This window comes from Aulostomus chinensis, chromosome 1 (genome assembly GCF_037954235.1).
Source record: "Aulostomus chinensis isolate RoL2024-O1b breed Wild chromosome 1, RoL_Achi_v1.0, whole genome shotgun sequence".
Taxonomy (NCBI): Eukaryota; Metazoa; Chordata; class Actinopteri; order Syngnathiformes; family Aulostomidae; genus Aulostomus; species Aulostomus chinensis.
In genome coordinates, this window is record NC_141320.1 from 42,611,211 (window position 1) to 42,630,291 (window position 19,081).

Here is a 19,081-nt window from a genome sequence, read left to right on the forward strand (position 1 = left end):
GAGGTTGTTCGGAACACTTACTACATTACTGTAAGCATCACTGAGTTGATTAGCAACTATCACTTCATTACTGTTTGCATCCTTTTGAGTTTCTCAGCAATTCTCACGACATCACTGTAGCATTGAATTGAGTTCATTAGCAACTCTTACTAAATGACTGTCAGCATCACTTTGAAGTTATTCGAAACTCTTACTACATTACTGTAAGCACCACTGAGTTTCTTAGCAACTATCACTACATGACTGTTAGCATTATCTTGAGTTCATTAGCAATTCTTCCGATATCACTGTCACAATGTTTTTAGGTTCGTAGCAACTTTAACTACATTACTGTCGCATTATTTTGAGGTTCATAGCAACTCTTACTACATGACTGTCAGCATCACTTTGAGGTTATTCGAAACGTTCACTCCATTACTGTTCGCATCATTTTGAATTCATTAGCAATTCTTCTGACATCACTGTCACATTATTTTGAGGTTCGTAGCAACTCTTACTACATTATTGTTTCATTATTTTAAGGTTCGTAGCAACTCTTACTACATTACTGTCAGCATCACTTTGAGTTTATTAGCAACTATCACTACATTACTGTTAGCATCATTTTGAGTTCATCAGCAATTCTCACGACGTCACTGTAGCATTGAATTGAGTTCATTAGCAACTCTTACTAAATGACTGTCAGCATCACTTTGAGGTTCTTCGAAACTCTTACTACATTACTGTAAGCATCACTGAGTTTCTGAGCAACTATCACTACATGACTGTTAGCATCATCTTGAGTTCATTAGCAATTCTTCCGACATTACTGTCGCAATATTTTATGTTCGTAGCAACTTTAACTACATTACTGTCGCATTATTTTGAGGTTCGTGGCAACTCTTAGTACATGACTGTCAGCATCACTTTGAGGTTATTCGAAACGTTCACTCCATTACTGTTAGCATCATTTTGAGTTCATTAGCAATTCTTACTAAATCACTGTAGCATCATTTTGAGATCATTAGCAATTCTTCTGACATCACTGTCACATTATTTTGAGGTTCTTAGCAACTCTTCCTAATGACTGTCACCATCACTTTGAGGTTATTCAAAACACTTACTACATTACTGTAAGCATCACTGAGTTGATTAGCAACTATCACTACATTACTGTTAGCATCATTTTAAGTTCATTAGCAATTCTTCCTACATCACTGTCGCAATATTTTGAGGTTCGTAGCAACTCTTAGTACATTACTGTTGCATTATTTTAAGGTTCGTAGCAACTCCTACTACATTACTGTCAGCATCACTTTGAGTTTATTAGCAACTATCACTACATTACTGTTAGCATCATTTTAAGTTCATGAGCAATTCTTACTACATCACTGTCGCATCATTTTAAGATCTTTAGCAATTCTTCTGACATCACTGTCGCATTATTTTGAGGTTCGTAGCAACTACCACTACATTACTGTTAGCATCATCTTAAGTTCATTAGCAATTCTTCCGACATCACTGTCGCAATATTTTGAGGTTCGTAGCAACTTTTACTACATTACTTTTGCATTATTTTGAGGTTCGTAGCAACTCTTACTACATGACTGTCAGCATCACTTTGAGGTTATTCAAAACACTTACTACATTACTGTAAGCATGACTGAGTTTCTTAGCAACTATCACTACATTACTGTTAGCATCATCTTGAGTTCATTAGCAATTCTTCCGACATCACTGTCGCAATATTTTGAGGTTCGTAGCAACTCTTACTACATTACTGTAAGCATCACTGACTTGATTAGCAACTATCACTACATTACTGTTAGCATCATTTTCAGTTCATGAGCAATTCTTACTACATCACTGTCGCATCATTTTAAGATCTTTAGCAATTCTTCTGACATCACTGTCGCATTATTTTGAGGTTCGTAGCAACTCTTACTACATTACTGTAAGCATCACTGACTTGATTAGCAACTACCACTACATTACTGTTAGCATCATCTTGAGTTCATTAGCAATTCTTCCGACATCACCGTCGCAATATTTTGAGGTTCGTAGCAACACTTACTACATGACTGTCAGCATCACTTTGAGGTTATTCGAAAGTTTCACTCCATTACTGTTAGCATCATTTTGAGTTCATTAGCAATTCTTACTACATCACTGTCGCATCATTTTGAGATCATTAGCAATTCTTCTGACATCACTGTCGCAATATTTTGAGGTTCGTAGTAACTCTTACTACATTACTGTCGCATTTTTTGGAGGTTCGTAGCAACTCTTACTACATGACTGTCAGCATCACTTTGAGGTTGTTCGAAACTTTCACTTCATTGCTGAAAGAATCACTGAGTTTATAGCAACTATCACTACATTACTGTTAGCATCATTTTGAGTTTATTAGCAATTCTTACTCCATCACTGTCGCATCATTTTGAGGTTCGAAGCAACTCTTACTACATCACTGTCAGCATTACTTTGAGGTTATTCGAAACTTTCACTACATTACTGTTAGCATCACTTTGAGTTCATTAGCAATTCTTCCGACATCACTGTATCATTATTTTGTGGTTAGTAGCAACTCTTACTACATGACTGTCAGCATCACTTTGAGGTTGTTCGAAACACTTTCTACATTACATTTAGCATCTTTTTTAGTTCATTAGCAATTCATACTAAATCACTGTCGCATCATTTTGAGGTTGGTAGCTACTCTTACTATATTAGTGTCAGCATCACTTTGAGTTTATTAGCAACTATCACTACATTACTGTTAGCATCATTTTGAGTTCATTAGCAATTTTTATGACATCACTATCGCATCATTTTGAGATCATTAGGAATTCTTCCGACATCACTGTAGCAATATTTTGAGGTTCGTAGCAACTTTTACTACATTACTGTAGCATTATTTTGAGGTTAGTAGCAACTCTTACTACATGACTGTCAGCATCACTTTGAGGTTATTCGAAACTTTCACTACATTACTGTTAGCATCATTTTGAGTTCAATAGCAATTTTTACAACATCATTGTAGCATTATTTTGAGGTTATTAGCAACTCTTCTTCCATTACTGTCGCATCATTTTGAGATCATGAGCAATTCTTCCGACATCACTGTAGCATTATTTTGAGGTTTTGAGGTACCTTTGTTTGTAACCTCGTCCCCACTGATCCTGGATCTGCTCGACGTTCCTGCCTGTTAATAGGAAGGTTTTCATCACCACTGTTGCAGGATGTGCTGCTGATGGAGAATTGTTGGGTGGAGGTTCATTGAAGGAGTTTGGTGCTGGACCTGCTCTACTAGTAAAGAGTCATGAGAGAACTTTGTTGTGATTTGGTGCAATACAAATAAAATTAACTTGACCAGTGTCATTTGTGGTCTTTTGTTAATTGCATGCCACATGAAATTATTGTTGGTCACTTTTCTAGCAACAGTCTCACAGCGTCAAGACAAGAACACTTCTACTTTTGATGATGACAGTTTGTTCAACACTAAACTTCATCCAGTACCATGTTGTCAAACAGTGGAACCTCCACAGCACCTGAACAGGGACTTGAACCCTGGACCCTCAGATTAAAAGTCTGATGCTCTACCGTCTGAGCTCCTCAGGCTCTTTCTACAGCATTGAGACAGGAACAGAAACACCTGTGAAGGTCAAACTGATGCTTTCTTGACTTGTTCAATCCTCCATGTTGAAGTCCACCAGGCTTTTGATTGGCTCTGATTCTCTGTGGCAAAATCCAACAAGAGGCTCCAAAAATGTCCTGAATGTCACAAGAATGCACAGGACAAGATGTTAGCTTCCTTCATGTCTGCAGTTCCTCCACTGGAAAGTAAAGTCAATGCTGCTCCTCTGCTGAAACCTGGGATCGGACCAGGGACCTTTAGATCTTCAGTCTAAGGCTCTCCCAACTGAGCTGGTTCAGTTCTGAGGGAGGGCCCTGCTTCTGTCATTTATAATCTCTTCCACTCTCACTGGACCTTAGAGAGGATTGGAGCTTCTGAAGTCCTGACACATTGAACAGTTCTCCAGGACCAAGCAACTCTTACTAAATGACTGTCAGCATCACTTTGAGGTTGTTCAAAACTCTTACTACATTACTGTAAGCATCACTGAGTTTCTTAGCAACTATCACTACATTACTGTTAGCATCATATTGAGTTCATGAGCAATTCTTCCGACATCACTGTCGCAATATTTTGAGGTTCGTCGCAACTTTTACTGCATTACTGTCGCATTATTTTGAGGTTCGTAGCAACTCTTAGTACATGACTGTCAGCATCACTTTGAGGTTATTCGAAACGTTCACTCCATTACTGTTAGCATCATTTTGAGTTCATTAGCAATTCTTACTATGTCACTGTCGCATCATTTTGAGATCATTAGCAATTCTTCTGACATCACTGTCACATTATTTTGAGGTTCGTAGCAACTATTACTACATTATTGTTGCATTATTTCAAGGTTCGTAGCAACTCTTACTACATTACTGTCAGCATCACTTTGAGTTTATTCGCAACTATCACTACATTACTGTGTGCATCATTTTGAGTTTATCAGCAATTCTCACGTCATCACTGAAGCATTGAATTGAGTTCATGAGCAACTCTGACTAAATGACTGTCAGTATCACTTTGAGGTTGTTCGAAACTCTTACTACATTACTGTAAGCATCACTGAGTTTCGTAGCAACAATCACTACATTACTGTTAGCATCATTTTGAGTTCATCAGCAATTCTTCCGACATCACTGTCGCAATATTTTGAGGTTCGTAGCAACTCTTAGTACAAGACTGTCAGCATCACTTTGAGGTTATTCGAAACGTTCACTCCATTACTGTTAGCATCATTTTGAGTTCATGAGCAATTCTTACTAAATCACTGTCGCATCATTTTAAGATCTTTAGCAATTCTCCTGACATCACTGTCGCATTATTTTGAGGTTCGTAGCAACTCTTACTACATGACTGTCAGCATCACTTTGAGGTTATTTGAAACACTTACTACATTACTGTAAGCATCACTGACTTGATTAGCAACTATCACTACATTACTGTTAGCATCATTTTGAGTTCATCAGCAATTCTTCCGACATCACTGTCGCAATATTTTTTAGGTTCGTAGCAACTTTTACTACATTACTGTCGCATTGTTTTGAGGTTCGTAGCAACTCTTACTACATGACTGTCAGCATCACTTTGAGGTTATTCGAAACGTTCACTCCATTACTGTTAGCATCATCTTGAGTTCATTAGCAATTCTTACTACATCACTGTCGCATTATTTTGAGATCATTAGCAATTCTTCTGACATCACTGTCACATTATTTTGAGGTTCGTAGCAACTGTTACTACATTATTTTTGCATTATTTTAAGGTTCGTAGCAACTCTTACTACATGACTGTCAGCATCACTTTGAGGTTCTTCGAAACGTTCACTCCATTACTGTTAGCATCATTTTGAGTTCATTAGCAATTCTTACTAAATCACTGTCGCATCATTTTGAGATCATTAGCAATTCTTCTGACATGACTATCACATTATTTTGAGGTTCGTAGCATCTCTTACCACATGACTGTCAGCATGACTTTGAGGTTATTCGAAACGTTCACTCCATTACTGTCAGCATCATTTTGAGATCATTACCAATTCTTCTGAACTCACTGTCGCATCATTTTGAGATCTTTAGCAATTCTTCCGACATCACTGTCGCATTATTTTGAGGTTCGTAGCAACTCTTAGTACAAGACTGTCAGCATCACTTTGAGATTATTTGAAAGTTTCACTGCATTACTGTTAGCATCATTTTGAGTTCATTAGCAATTCTTCTGACATCACTGTCACATTATTTTGAGGTTCGTAGCAACTCTTAGTACATGACTGTCAGCATCAATTTGAGGTTATTCGAAACACTTACTACATTACTGTAAGCATCACTGAGTTGATTAGCAACGATCACTCCATTACTGATAGCATCATTTTGAGTTCATTAGCAATTCTTACTTAATCACTGTCGCATCATTTTGAGATCATTAGCAATTCTTCCGACATCACTATCGCATTATTTTGAGGTTCGTAGCAACTCTTACTACATTATTGTTGCATTATTTTAAGGTTCGTAGCAACTCTTACTACATTACTGTCAGCATCATTTTGAGTTTATGAGCAATTCTCACGACATCACTGTAGCATTGAATTGAGTTCATTAGCAACTCTTACTAAATGACTGTCAGCATCACTTTTAGGTTTTTCGAAACTCTTACTACATTATTGTAAGCATCACTGAGTTTCTTAGCAACTTTCACTTCATGACTGTTAGCATCATCTTGAGTTCATTAGCAATTCTTCCGACATCACTGTCGCATTATTTTGAGGTTCGAAGCAACTCTTACTACACGACTGTCAGCATCACTTTGAGGTTATTCGAAACTTTCACTTCATTACTGAAAGCATCACTGATTTATTTAGCAACTATCACTACATTACTGTTAGCATCATTTTGAGTTCATTAGCAATTCCTACGACATCACTGTAGCATTATTTTGAGGGTAGTAGCAACTCTTACTACATGACTTTCAGCATCATTTGAAATTGTCCGAAACACTTACTACATTACTGTCAGCATCACTGAGTTTATTAGCAACTATCACTACATTACTGTTAGCATCATTTTGAGTTCATTAGCAATTCTGACTCCATCACTGTCACATCATTTTGAGATCATGAGCAATTCTTCTGACATCACTGTCGCATTTTTTGGAGGTTCGTAGCAACTCTTACTACATGACTGTCAGCATCACTTTGAGGTTGTTCGAAACTTTCACTTCATTACTGAAAGAATCACTGAGTTTATAGCAACTATCACTACATTACTGTTAGCATCATTTTGAGTTTATTAGCAATTTTTACTCCATCACTGTCGCATCATTTTGGGATCATTGGCAATGTTTCCAACATCACTGTCGCATTATTTTGAGGTTCGTAGCAACTTTTACTACATTACTGTCGCATTATTTTGAGGTTCGTAGCAACACTTAGTACATGACTGTAAGCATCACTTTGAGGTTATTTGAAAGTTTCACTCCATTACTGTTAGCATCATTTTGAGTTCATTAGCAATTCTTACTACATCACTGTTGCATCATTTTGAGATCATTAGCAATTCTTCCGACATCACTGTCGCATTATTTTGAGGTTCGTAGCAACTCTTAGTACATGACTGTCAGCATCACTTTGAGGTTATTCGAAACGTTCACTCCATTACTGTTAGCATCATTTTGAGTTCATTAGCAATTCTTACTAAATCACTGTCGCATCATTTTGAGATCATTAGCAATTCTTCTGACATCACTGTCACATTATTTTGAGGTTCGTAGCAACTCTTACTACATTATTGTTGCATTATTTTAAGGTTCGTAGCAACTCTTACTACATTACTGTTAGCATCATTTTGAGTTCATGAGCAATTCTCACGACATCACTGTAGCATTGAATTGAGTTCATTAGCAACTCTTACTAAATGACTGTCAGCATCACTTTGAGGTTGTTCGAAACTCTTACTACATTTCTGTAAGCATCACTGAGTTTCTTAGCAACTTTCACTTCATGACTGTTAGCATCATCTTGAGTTCATTAGCAATTCTTCCGACATCACTGTCGTATTTATTTTTAGGTTCGTAGCAACTTTAACTACATTACTGTCGCATTATTTTGAGGTTCGTAGCAACTCTTAGTACATGACTGTCAGCATGACTTTGAGGTTATTCGAAACGTTCACTCCATTACTGTTAGCATCATTTTGAGTTCATTAGCAATTCTTCTGAACTCACTGTCGCATCATTTTGAGATCTTTAGCAATTCTTCCGACATCACTGTCGCATTATTTTGAGGTTCGTAGCAACTCTTAGTACAAGACTGTCAGCATCACTTTGAGGTTATTTGAAACGTTCACTCCATTACTGTTAGCATCATTTTGAGTTCATGAGCAATTCTTACTACATCACTGTCGCATCATTTTGAGATCATTAGCAATTCTTCTGACATCACTGTCGCATTATTTTGAGGTTCGTAGCAACTCTTCCTACATGACTGTCAGCATCACTTAGAGGTTATTCGAAACACTTACTACATTACTGTAAGCATCACTGACTTGATTAGCAACTATCACTACATTACTGTTAGCATCATTTTGAGTTTATGAGCAATTCTTCCGAAATCACTGTCGCAATATTTTGAGGTTCGTAGCAACGTTTACTACATTACTGTCGCATTATTTTGAGGTTCTTAGCAACACTTACTACATGACTGTCAGCATCACTTTGAGGTTATTCGAAAGTTTCACTCCATTACTGTTAGCATCATTTTGAGTTCATTAGCAATTCTTACGACATCACTGTCGCATCATTTTGAGATCATTAGCAATTCTTCCGACATCACTGTCGCAAAATTTTTAAGGTTCGTAGCAACTCTTACTACATTAATGTTGCATTATTTTAAGGTTCGTAGCAACTCTTACTACATTACTGTCAGCATCACTTTGAGTTTATTGGCAACTATCACTACATTACTGTCAGCATCATTTTGAGTTGTTGAGCAATTCTCACGACATCACTGCAGCAGTAAATTGAGTTCATTAGCAACTTTTACTACATGACTGTCAGCATCACTTTGAGGTTATTCGAAACGTTCACTCCATTACTGTTAGCATCATTTTGAGTTCATTAGCAATTCTTACTACATCACTGTCGCATCATTTTGAGATCATTAGCAATTCTTCCGACATCACTGTCGCAATATTTTGAGGTTCGTAGCAACTCTTACTACATTACTGTTGCATTATTTTAAGGTTCGTAGCAACTCTTACTATATTACTGTCAGCATCACTTTGAGTTTATTAGCAACTATAACTACATTACTGTTAGCATCATTTTGAGTTGTTGAGCAATTCTCACTACATCACTGTAGCATTAAATTGAGTTCATTAGCAATTCTTACGACATCACTGTCGCAATATTTTGAGGTTCGTAGCAACTCTTACTACATTACTGTTGCATTATTTTAAGGTTCGTAGCAACTCTTACTACATTACTGTCAGCATCACTTTGAGTTTATTAGCAACTATCACTACATTACTGTTAGCATCATTTTGAGTTGTTGAGCAATTCTCACGACATCACTGTAGCATTAAATTGAGTTCATTAGCAATTCTTCCGACATCACTGTAGCATTATTTTGAGGGTAGTAGCAACTCTTACTACATGACTTTCAGCATCATTTGAAATTGTTCGAAACACTTACTACATTACTGTCAGCATCACTGAGTTGATTAGCAACTATCACTACATTACTGTCAGCATCACTGAGTTGATTAGCAACTATCACTACATTGCTGTCAGCATCACTGAGTTTATTAGCAACTCTCACTACATTACTGTTAGCATCATATTGAGTTCATTAGCAATTCTTACGACATCACTGTCACAATATTTTGAGGTTCGTAGCAACTTTTACTGCATGACTTTCAGCATCATTTGAAATTATTCGAAACACTTACTACATTACTGTAAGCCTCACTGAGCTTATTAGCAACTATCACTACATTACTGTTAGCATCATTTTGAGTTCATTAGCAATTCTGACCCCATCACTGTCACATCATTTTGAGATCATTAGCAATTCTTCCGACATCACTGTCGCATTTTTTGGAGGTTTGAAGCAACTCTTACTACATGACTGTCAGCATCACTTTGAGGTTATTCGAAACTTTCACTTCATTACTGAAAGAATCACTTTGAGGTTGTTCGAAACACTTACTACATTACTGTAAGCATCACTGAGTTTATTAGCAACGATCACTACATTACTGTTAGCATGATTTTGAGTTTAATAACAATTCTTACGACATCACTGTCGCAATATTTTGAGGTACGTAGCAACTTTTACTACATTACTTTCGCATTATTTTGAGGTTTGTAGCAACTCTAACTACATTATTGTTGCATTATTTTGAGGTTCGTAGCAACACTTACTACATGACTGTCAGCATCACTTTGAGGTTATTCGAAACTTTCACTCCATTACTGTCAGCATCTTTTTGAGTTCATTAGCAATTCTAAATACATCACTGTCGCATCATTTTGAGATCTTTAGCAATTCTTCTGACATTACTGTCGCATTATTTTGAGGTTCGTAGCAACTCTTCCTACATGACTGTCACCATCACTTTGAGGTTATTCGAAACACTTACTACATTACTGTAAGCATCACTGACTTGATTAGCAACTACCACTACATTACTGTCGCATCATTTGAAGTTCATGGGCAATTCTTCCGACATCACTGTCGCAATATTTTGAGGTTCGTAGCAACTTTTACTACATTACTGTCGCATCATTTTGAGGTTCGTAGCAACTCTCACTACATTACTGTAAGCATCATTTTTAAATTAGTAGCAACTCTCACTACATTTCTGTGGCATCATTTTGAGATTTTTAGCAACTCTTTCTACATTATTGTCAGCATGTTTGAGGTTTTTCGCAACTCTCACCACATCACAGTAGCATCATTTGTTAGGTCAATAGCAACTCTCATTGCATTACTGCAGCATCATTTTGAGGTTAGTAGCAATTCTTACTACATCACTGTCGCATCATTTTGAGATCATTAGCATTTCTTCCGACATCACTGTAGCATTATTTGGAGGTTAGTAGCGACTCTTACTACATGACAGTCAGCATCACTTTGAGGTTGTTCGAAACACTTACTACATGACTGTCAGCATCACTTTGAGGTTATTCGAAAGTTTCACTCCATTACTGTTAGCATCATTTTGAGTTCATTAGCAATTCTTACGACATCACTGTCGCATCATTTTGAGATCATTAGCAATTCTTCCGACATCACTGTCGCAAAATTTTTAAGGTTCGTAGCAACTCTTACTACATTAATGTTGCATTATTTTAAGGTTCGTAGCAACTCTTACTACATTACTGTCAGCATCACTTTGAGTTTATTGGCAACTATCACTACATTACTGTCAGCATCATTTTGAGTTGTTGAGCAATTCTCACGACATCACTGTAGCAGTAAATTGAGTTCATTAGCAACTTTTACTACATGACTGTCAGCATCACTTTGAGGTTATTCGAAACGTTCACTCCATTACTGTTAGCATCATTTTGAGTTCATTAGCAATTCTTACTACATCACTGTCGCATCATTTTGAGATCATTAGCAATTCTTCCGACATCACTGTCGCAATATTTTGAGGTTCGTAGCAACTCTTACTACATTACTGTTGCATTATTTTAAGGTTCGTAGCAACTCTTACTACATTACTGTCAGCATCACTTTGAGTTTATTAGCAACTATAACTACATTACTGTTAGCATCATTTTGAGTTGTTGAGCAATTCTCACTACATCACTGTAGCATTAAATTGAGTTCATTAGCAATTCTTACGACATCACTGTCGCAATATTTTGAGGTTCGTAGCAACTCTTACTACATTACTGTTGCATTATTTTAAGGTTCGTAGCAACTCTTACTACATTACTGTCAGCATCACTGAGTTGATTAGCAACTATCACTACATTACTGTCAGCATCACTGAGTTGATTAGCAACTATCACTACATTACTGTCAGCATCACTGAGTTTATTAGCAACTCTCACTACATTACTGTTAGCATCATATTGAGTTCATTAGCAATTCTTACGACATCACTGTCACAATATTTTGAGGTTCGTAGCAACTTTTACTGCATGACTTTCAGCATCATTTGAAATTATTCGAAACACTTACTACATTACTGTAAGCCTCACTGAGCTTATTAGCAACTATCACTACATTACTGTTAGCATCATTTTGAGTTCATTAGCAATTCTGACCCCATCACTGTCACATCATTTTGAGATCATTAGCAATTCTTCCGACATCACTGTCGCATTTTTTGGAGGTTTGAAGCAACTCTTACTACATGACTGTCAGCATCACTTTGAGGTTATTCGAAACTTTCACTTCATTACTGAAAGAATCACTGAGTTTATAGCAACTATCACTACATTACTGTTAGCATCATTTTGAGTTTATTTGCAATTCTTACTCCATCACTGTCGCATCATTTTGAGATCATTGGCAATGTTTCCAACATCACTGTCGCATTATTTTGAGGTTTGAAGCAACTCTTACTACATCACTGTCAGCATTACTTTGAGGTTATTCGAAACTTTCACTACATTACTGTTAGCATCATTTTGAGTTCATCAGCAATTCTTCCGACATCACTGTATCATTATTTTGTGGTTAGTAACAACTCTTACTACATGACTGTCAGCATCACTTTGAGGTTGTTCGAAACACTTTCTATATTACATTTAGCATCTTTTTTAGTTCATTAGCAATTCTTACCAAATCACTGTCGCATCATTTTGAGATCATTAGCAATTTTTCTGACATCACTGTCGCATTATTTTGAATTTGGTAGCAACTCTTACTACATGACTGTCAGCATCACTTTGAGTTTATTAGCAACTATCACTACATTACTGTTAGCATCATCTTTCGCAATTTTTACAACATCATTGTAGCATTATTTTTAGGTTATTAGCAACTCTTCCTCCATTACTTTCGCATCATTTTGAGATCATGAGCAATTCTTCCGACATCACTGTAGCATTATTTTGAGGTTTTGAGGTACCTTTGTTTGTAACCTCGTCCCCACTGATCCTGGATCTGCTCGACGTTCCTGTCTGTTAAAAGGAAGGTTTTCATCACCACTGTTGCAGGATGTGCTGCTGATGGAGAATTGTTGGGTGGAGGTTCATTGAAGGAGTTTGGTGCTGGACCTGCTCTACTAGTAAAGAGACATGAGAGAACTTTGTTGTGATTTGGTGCAATACAAATAAAAATGACTTGACCAGTGTCATTTGTGGTCTTTTGTTAATTGCATGTCACATGAAATTATTATTGGTCACTTTTCTAGCAACAGTCTCACAGCGTCAAGATAAGAACACTTCTACTTTTGATGATGACAGTTTGTTCAACACTAAACTTCAACCAGGGTGAAGGGTGACTGTCTCATTCAGGTTCAACCCTTTGTTAGACTCTATTAAGTCACTGACTCCTGCAAGGACAAACTCTGTAATCCTCCTTAGTAGCTTTGGTTCCTTGCAGCACAGAAAGTCCATTCACTGATGTAGGAACTGGAAAACTTAGAGCTCCGTTCCTTCCTCCATTGAGCAGAACAAACACAGAACAGAGAGCAGTTCCTCCTACAGTTCTCAGAAAGTCTGAGGGCACCAAAGAAAGGAGGGAAATGCAATCAATGTTGAATTATTTTACATTTCTTATATTTGATCAAAGATAGAACTTAATAAGCGTCCATCAACCTGCAGGACAAACTCCTTCACTGTGTGGGAGGTTCAGAGTCCCTGGTTTGATTGCAGCTTTGACCTGAGCAGGTGTTCATCCACATCTCAGTAACAGGGGACACTTTATCACAGCAGTGGACAAACATCAGCGTTCATCACCCAGCAGCTCCTCTGATCAACAGAACAAGCTGAAGTATTCTGAGAAGGAGGGCATGGATCCCTCTACCTCTCACATGCTAAGCTAGCACTCTACCATTGGAGCTAAGTCCCCTTTTGAGCTTCCATTTGAGTTTTCTGTTCCCATCTCTATGGTAACGGTCAGTTTTGACCCACATCTTCAATCAGCTGTAAAATTCACTAAAAACAATTTTCTATCATCCAAGTTGTTTCCATCTCTTGGTTTCCTTGTTAGGCTTCCTTATCCATGGAAATATTGGTTTGAATATTTTGTTGTGGGCCTCTGGACCTTTTTTTAGTCAGTAAACCCTCGCTTTCAATTAAAAAATGATCAAATGAACCTTTGGGTTTGGCATAAAAGTCTTTTTTTCAGCAACAGAACTTTAATATAAACACTAAATGAAAAGCAGAACAGGCCAGAACACAAACTCTGCTCTGCCGTCCTTCCTGGTTACTGGGCATGGACTGCTGGAAGGGGCATTTTCCTCAGAAAGTGACAAGACGTTCATCCACTCTCACCTCTGGCCCTGGGTTGAATGTTGGTGCAAGGAGCTGCACCCATCTTTCCCAGACATCCCCAATGGGGGCAAGCTTGTCAGTTCTTGCTCCGGTGTCTCTGTCGTCAAATCTGAGGACTCTTGATGTTTATTGAAAGTTCTGAAGTGGCCTTGTGGCCCAGAAAATATTTCTGCCTGTCGATGCGTCCCAGAGACGATCAGTGGCCTCACTGCAGGATCTGAACACTCCAGGAAGAAGAAGAACACCAATAGAAGCATCCAGGTGTCCCTCATCAATGTCTTTCCACTTGTCACCATGGACTTTTTTTCCTTTGAGGTTTGTCACAGCAATGCTGACTCTTTTTAGTGACAGTGGCATGAACAGAACCATCAACCATAAACAGCTCCAAACATGTCTTGATGTCAGTGCCTCTCGTCACAGCAAACCTTGTGATTCCAGGGCTCATTTTGATGACATCAGCAGCAGCTGCCCTGCCATGTACATCAGGAGACACTGAGCTCCAGCCAATGTTCCCTCTAGTTTTTCATGTGTCTGGTTATCCTCACAAGCTCCCTGAGCTCACTGAGGACCACTGTGAGCACCGTCTGAGGTAGGACCTGCATGGAGGGCAGAGAGAGAGAAGAATCAGGGACAAGGATCTGTCGGTTTGCTGCTTTATGAAAATATTGTAAATGATTATTATTCTTCATAATATTGTTTTAGTAACCTGCTTAGGAGTTGTGAATGATGCAGAGTCCATGGGAAACAGCTAATGCTGTGGTACCCCCCCCCCCAAGTTACTGTACAAACCTCAGAAACCTTTTGCCATAATAAGACAAGATGTTGTTATAGAGATGTAAAGATAAACCTATAGGGATGTACATGTATATAGATGTAGTCAAGTCAAGTCAGTTTTATTTGTATTGAACCAAATCACAACAAAAGTTCTCTCATGACTCTTTACTAGTAGAGCAGGTCTCGAACCAAACTCCTTCAATGAACCTCCACCCAACAGTTCTCCACCAGCAGCACATCCTTCAACAGTGGTGACAAAAACCTTCCTTTTAACAGGCAGGAACATCGAGCAGATCCAGGATCAGTGGGGATGGCCTTCTGCTTTGACCGGTTGGGGGGAAAGAGAGCAGGAGAGCGGGGCAGAGACAAAGACAGAGAATGGAGGAAGACCGATATACAGAAGGAAAGAGAGGGACAGAGATAAAGAGAGAGAGAAGGGAAGAGACTGATGGACAGACGATGAGCAGGTGGAGCTACGGGTGGCAGCTTGAGCCTCTTCAGGTCTGCAGCCTCCTCCAGCAGCACCGACATCTGGGATGAAGGGAGAGGGAGTTAGTGACACATCTGAGTATGATTTATAAATGACAAATAAAGGAGGACAGAGAGGAGTAGAGAGAAGCCCAGTGCACCATGGGAGATCCCCCAGCAGCCTAAGCCTATAGCAGCATATCTAAGGACCACCCTAAGCAGCCCAACTATAAGCCTGATCAAATAGGAAGGTCTTTAGTCCGCTCTTAAAGGTCGAGAGGGTGTCTGCATCCTGGACTGAAACTGGGAGACGGTTCCACTGGAGGGGAGCCTGATAGCTGAAGGCTCTGGCTCCCAGTCTACTTTTAGAACTCTAGGAACCACCAGTAACCCTGCATCTTGGGAGCGAAGGGTTCTAGCTGGATAATAGGGGACTAGGAGCTCTGTCAGGTAGGAAGGAGCCTGATTGTTGAGGACTTTGTATGTTAGAAGGAGAATTTAGAATTCTATTCTAAATTTGACAGGTAGCCATGCAGAGAAGCCAGTACAGGAGTACTGTCTACTAGTTCTAGTCAACACGCGGGCCGCAGCATTCTGGACCAGCTGGAGAGTTTTCAGGACCTACTTCTTCTTTTGGTCACAGGTTTGAAGATACCTGTGGAAGTGAAAGGAAAGGCTGTGAGAGCCACACCTCTCCAGTGACCTGGGACATGATGGCAGTGGTGGGATTTGAACCCACGCCTCCTTAGAGACTGGAGCCTTAATCCAGCGCCTTAGACCGCTCGGCCACACTACCTCACTGTGCTGCTTTCTGAGTTGGTCTGCTAAAGGCATGTTGAAGAGGAAGTAACAATGATATCAAACTTATTCTGAAGGGGGACCCCTTCCCTCCACGGTCACAGGAAGTGACGACAGCGCTGCTAGAAGCAGGAAAGAAATGGTAAAAGGACTCAGTTTGTACAGAGCCTTTCTACCTCAGCAGCACTCAAGGAGCTGAACAATGTCCTCTCATTCACACACTCACACACTGATGCTGAAGGCTGCCATGCAAGGAGCCAACCTACTCATCAGAAGTATTTAGGGGTTCAGTCTCTTACTCAAGGACACTTTGACATGGTCACTGGAGAAAGTGAGGATCAAACCAGCCACCCTTTGGTTGCCAGACGGCCACGCTACTCCTGAGTCATGTGACCTGGATAAGATGGTGAACTACAGCTGATCGCCACGCTAGCAAACCTCTTTTGTTTGGTTTGTTGTTGTTTAGTGACTGTGGATGAATACACAGGAGAAGTTGAGCATAAATTTGTGTTCCCTGTTCACTTGAATATATGTAGGAGTGTGAGGTGGAAATAATACTTGGAGGAGAATGAGAGTTCAGTCTCAGCGCTATGACCTGTGCTGACACTAAAACATGTCAGCCCACAGAACAAAGATGGCAGTCCTCTGGGAGAGCAGGTACACCACACATACATGAAGAAACCCTACAGGAAGCAAATATGTTGCCAGAGACTTTTACTCTGTTTTTGTTGTTTACCCAAGTACAGGATTGGAGGGAGACTGATGGTCGCTGTTTGGGTTTTTGGAAAACAAGGAGGCTGTGGGTTCAAGCTGGATTCTCAGAGATTTCCCCAACCTCTACATTTGCATCTACACTGTCATCTAGTCATGTGACTGAAGTCATCCAGTCACGTGACTGAAGTCATCCAGTCATGTCAGTGATGTCACTTGGCAGGACTGTCATTGCCGTCTCATTCTAGAAAAGAATCCAGACTCCACCTGTGGCTCCATGATAACTGATGGACCTCTGGTTGGAGGCTGGACGATGATGTTTGGACTGGAAGGAAAACTCCTTGTCCAAATTCCATTGTGTTCAAGTTTAAAGTCCCACAATCAGAAGTAGCTGAAGCTGACAGGTGGAGGTTTGGAACTACAAGATGGTGATGTTTTCTTGACTTGATGCTCTGACTGTCAGGGTGGATGACAGCTTCTTCTGCTGCTGCATCTGAGTGGCTAGGATTGGAGGTTTTACCTCCCAAGGTTGTCTGGTTCCAGGGGAAATTTTAAAATTCCAGTCCCCAACCTTGGCTGTTCTGAAACTCTTCTCCTGAATCACTCCTGAGCTGCAGCAAGAACAAATACCAGTGCCAACCAGATCAACTTAATGGCTGCTAACAGCCTCAGACACTTGATTTCCATCAATCTGGAGCCAAGAAGGCACTCACCTGTGGTTCTCCTCCAGGAGGGTCCAGGTTCTGCCATTGGGGCTCCTGGTGCCACTGCCAGAGAGCCTCAGCTGCACACTGCAACATTTCAACAGGAGATTGACATTCCTTCAAATGTCCTGACATCTTATTCCAATGGTTCTGTTCCATATTTATATTTCAAAATAAATCATACAATGAGGGGTGCACGGTGGTGCAGTGGTGCAGTGGTCAGCACTGTGGCCTCACAGCAAAAAGGTTCCGGGTTTGAGTCCCAGCTCTGGCACAGTATCTTTCTGTGTGAGTCTCCATGTTCTCCCTGTTCCTGTGTGGGTTCTCTCTGGTACTCCAGCTTCCTCCACAGTCCAAAGACATCAAGAGAGGACGAGGCTGATAGATTCTCTAAATTGACTGTAGGTATGAATGTGAGTGCGAATGGTTGTTTGTCTCTGTGTGTTGGCCCTGCGATGGACTGGCGACCTGTCCAGGGTGAACCCCGCCTCTTGCCCGTAGATGCTGGTATAGGCTCCACACCCCGCGACCCTTACTAGTAAGGAATAAGTGGAAGATGACGACAACGATCACACAATGAAAGCTGCCACAGCTGGTTTAAGAGAGCGAACAAGCTAAGAGATCTGAAACCAGTAAAAAATGCTTTTCTGTGTGCAAACTAGTGAGGGGCATGGAAGGATATTTTACCACCAATACAGAACCCAGACTTTAGTCATGTGATGAGATGGCGACTCTGATTATGAAGTTCATGGACAAAATGTGAATTGAAAGAAAATACATTAAAAAATACGAACTAAACTAAATAAATAAATAAAGAAGCAGCACAAATAACGTTTTCTTCTGCACAAATTTACTGGAATTAGACTGTATTTTTGGTTAATGAGTCGATGAAAGAGTGTCACATATATATTATATACATGTGATACATGAACGTGGCTTTGGACAAAAGCTCAGTGAAACTGTAGGATTGTAGAATTATTTAAACGTACTAAGTGGACTGTTTCAGGTTTCTTGAAGACGCTTCAGCTCTCATCCAAGAGGTGTCTTCAGTTTTCTTCACTGATGGGAGGATTTTTGCTCTAAGGGGGGGGGACCTTCTCCAGAGGTGATTGACACATGCGAGCTCTGGATTTCAGAGTTGTTTTGGTCAGGTTATGTAAGGGAAGTTGACTCAACTGGTATCTGTGTCAGTTAAAAGCCTCACAGTCATTCCATAATCTAGGAGCAGAAACTAGAGACACTCGCGACGAGGATGGGATTCGAACCCACGCGTGCAGAGCACAATGGATTAGCAGTCCATCACCTTAACCACTCGGCCACCTCGTCTGCCGACAGCAACCCTGACCTCTGAAACAGCTGAACTCTTTGGAGCCCATTTGTCAGACATGGACCCAGCAGGAGCCACTGAACACAACTCTGACATCATCAGGCTTCTTCCCAGCAGCTTGGTGCTCCAGAAGGAAGAATCCAGACCATCGCTACATCATCAGAGTGAACACCAGCTGATGTTGACCAGTTTAACAAGCCTTTGACTGCTAAATGACATCCAAGCTCAGATTCTCTTGTCCTG

The 19,081-nt window shown here is 39.7% G+C and overlaps 2 non-coding genes across 2 annotated transcripts; both read right to left on the minus strand.

Annotated features, from left to right (window-relative positions):
* Nucleotides 1–16,012: 16,012 nt before the first annotated feature.
* Nucleotides 16,013–16,094, minus strand: trnal-aag (transfer RNA leucine (anticodon AAG)). Its single transcript has one exon. It is a non-coding gene; the product is annotated as a tRNA-Leu (tRNA).
* Nucleotides 16,095–18,755: 2,661 nt separating this feature from the next.
* On the minus strand, nucleotides 18,756–18,837 carry trnas-gcu (transfer RNA serine (anticodon GCU)). The gene has a single exon. It is a non-coding gene; the product is annotated as a tRNA-Ser (tRNA).
* Nucleotides 18,838–19,081: the final 244 nt, after the last annotated feature.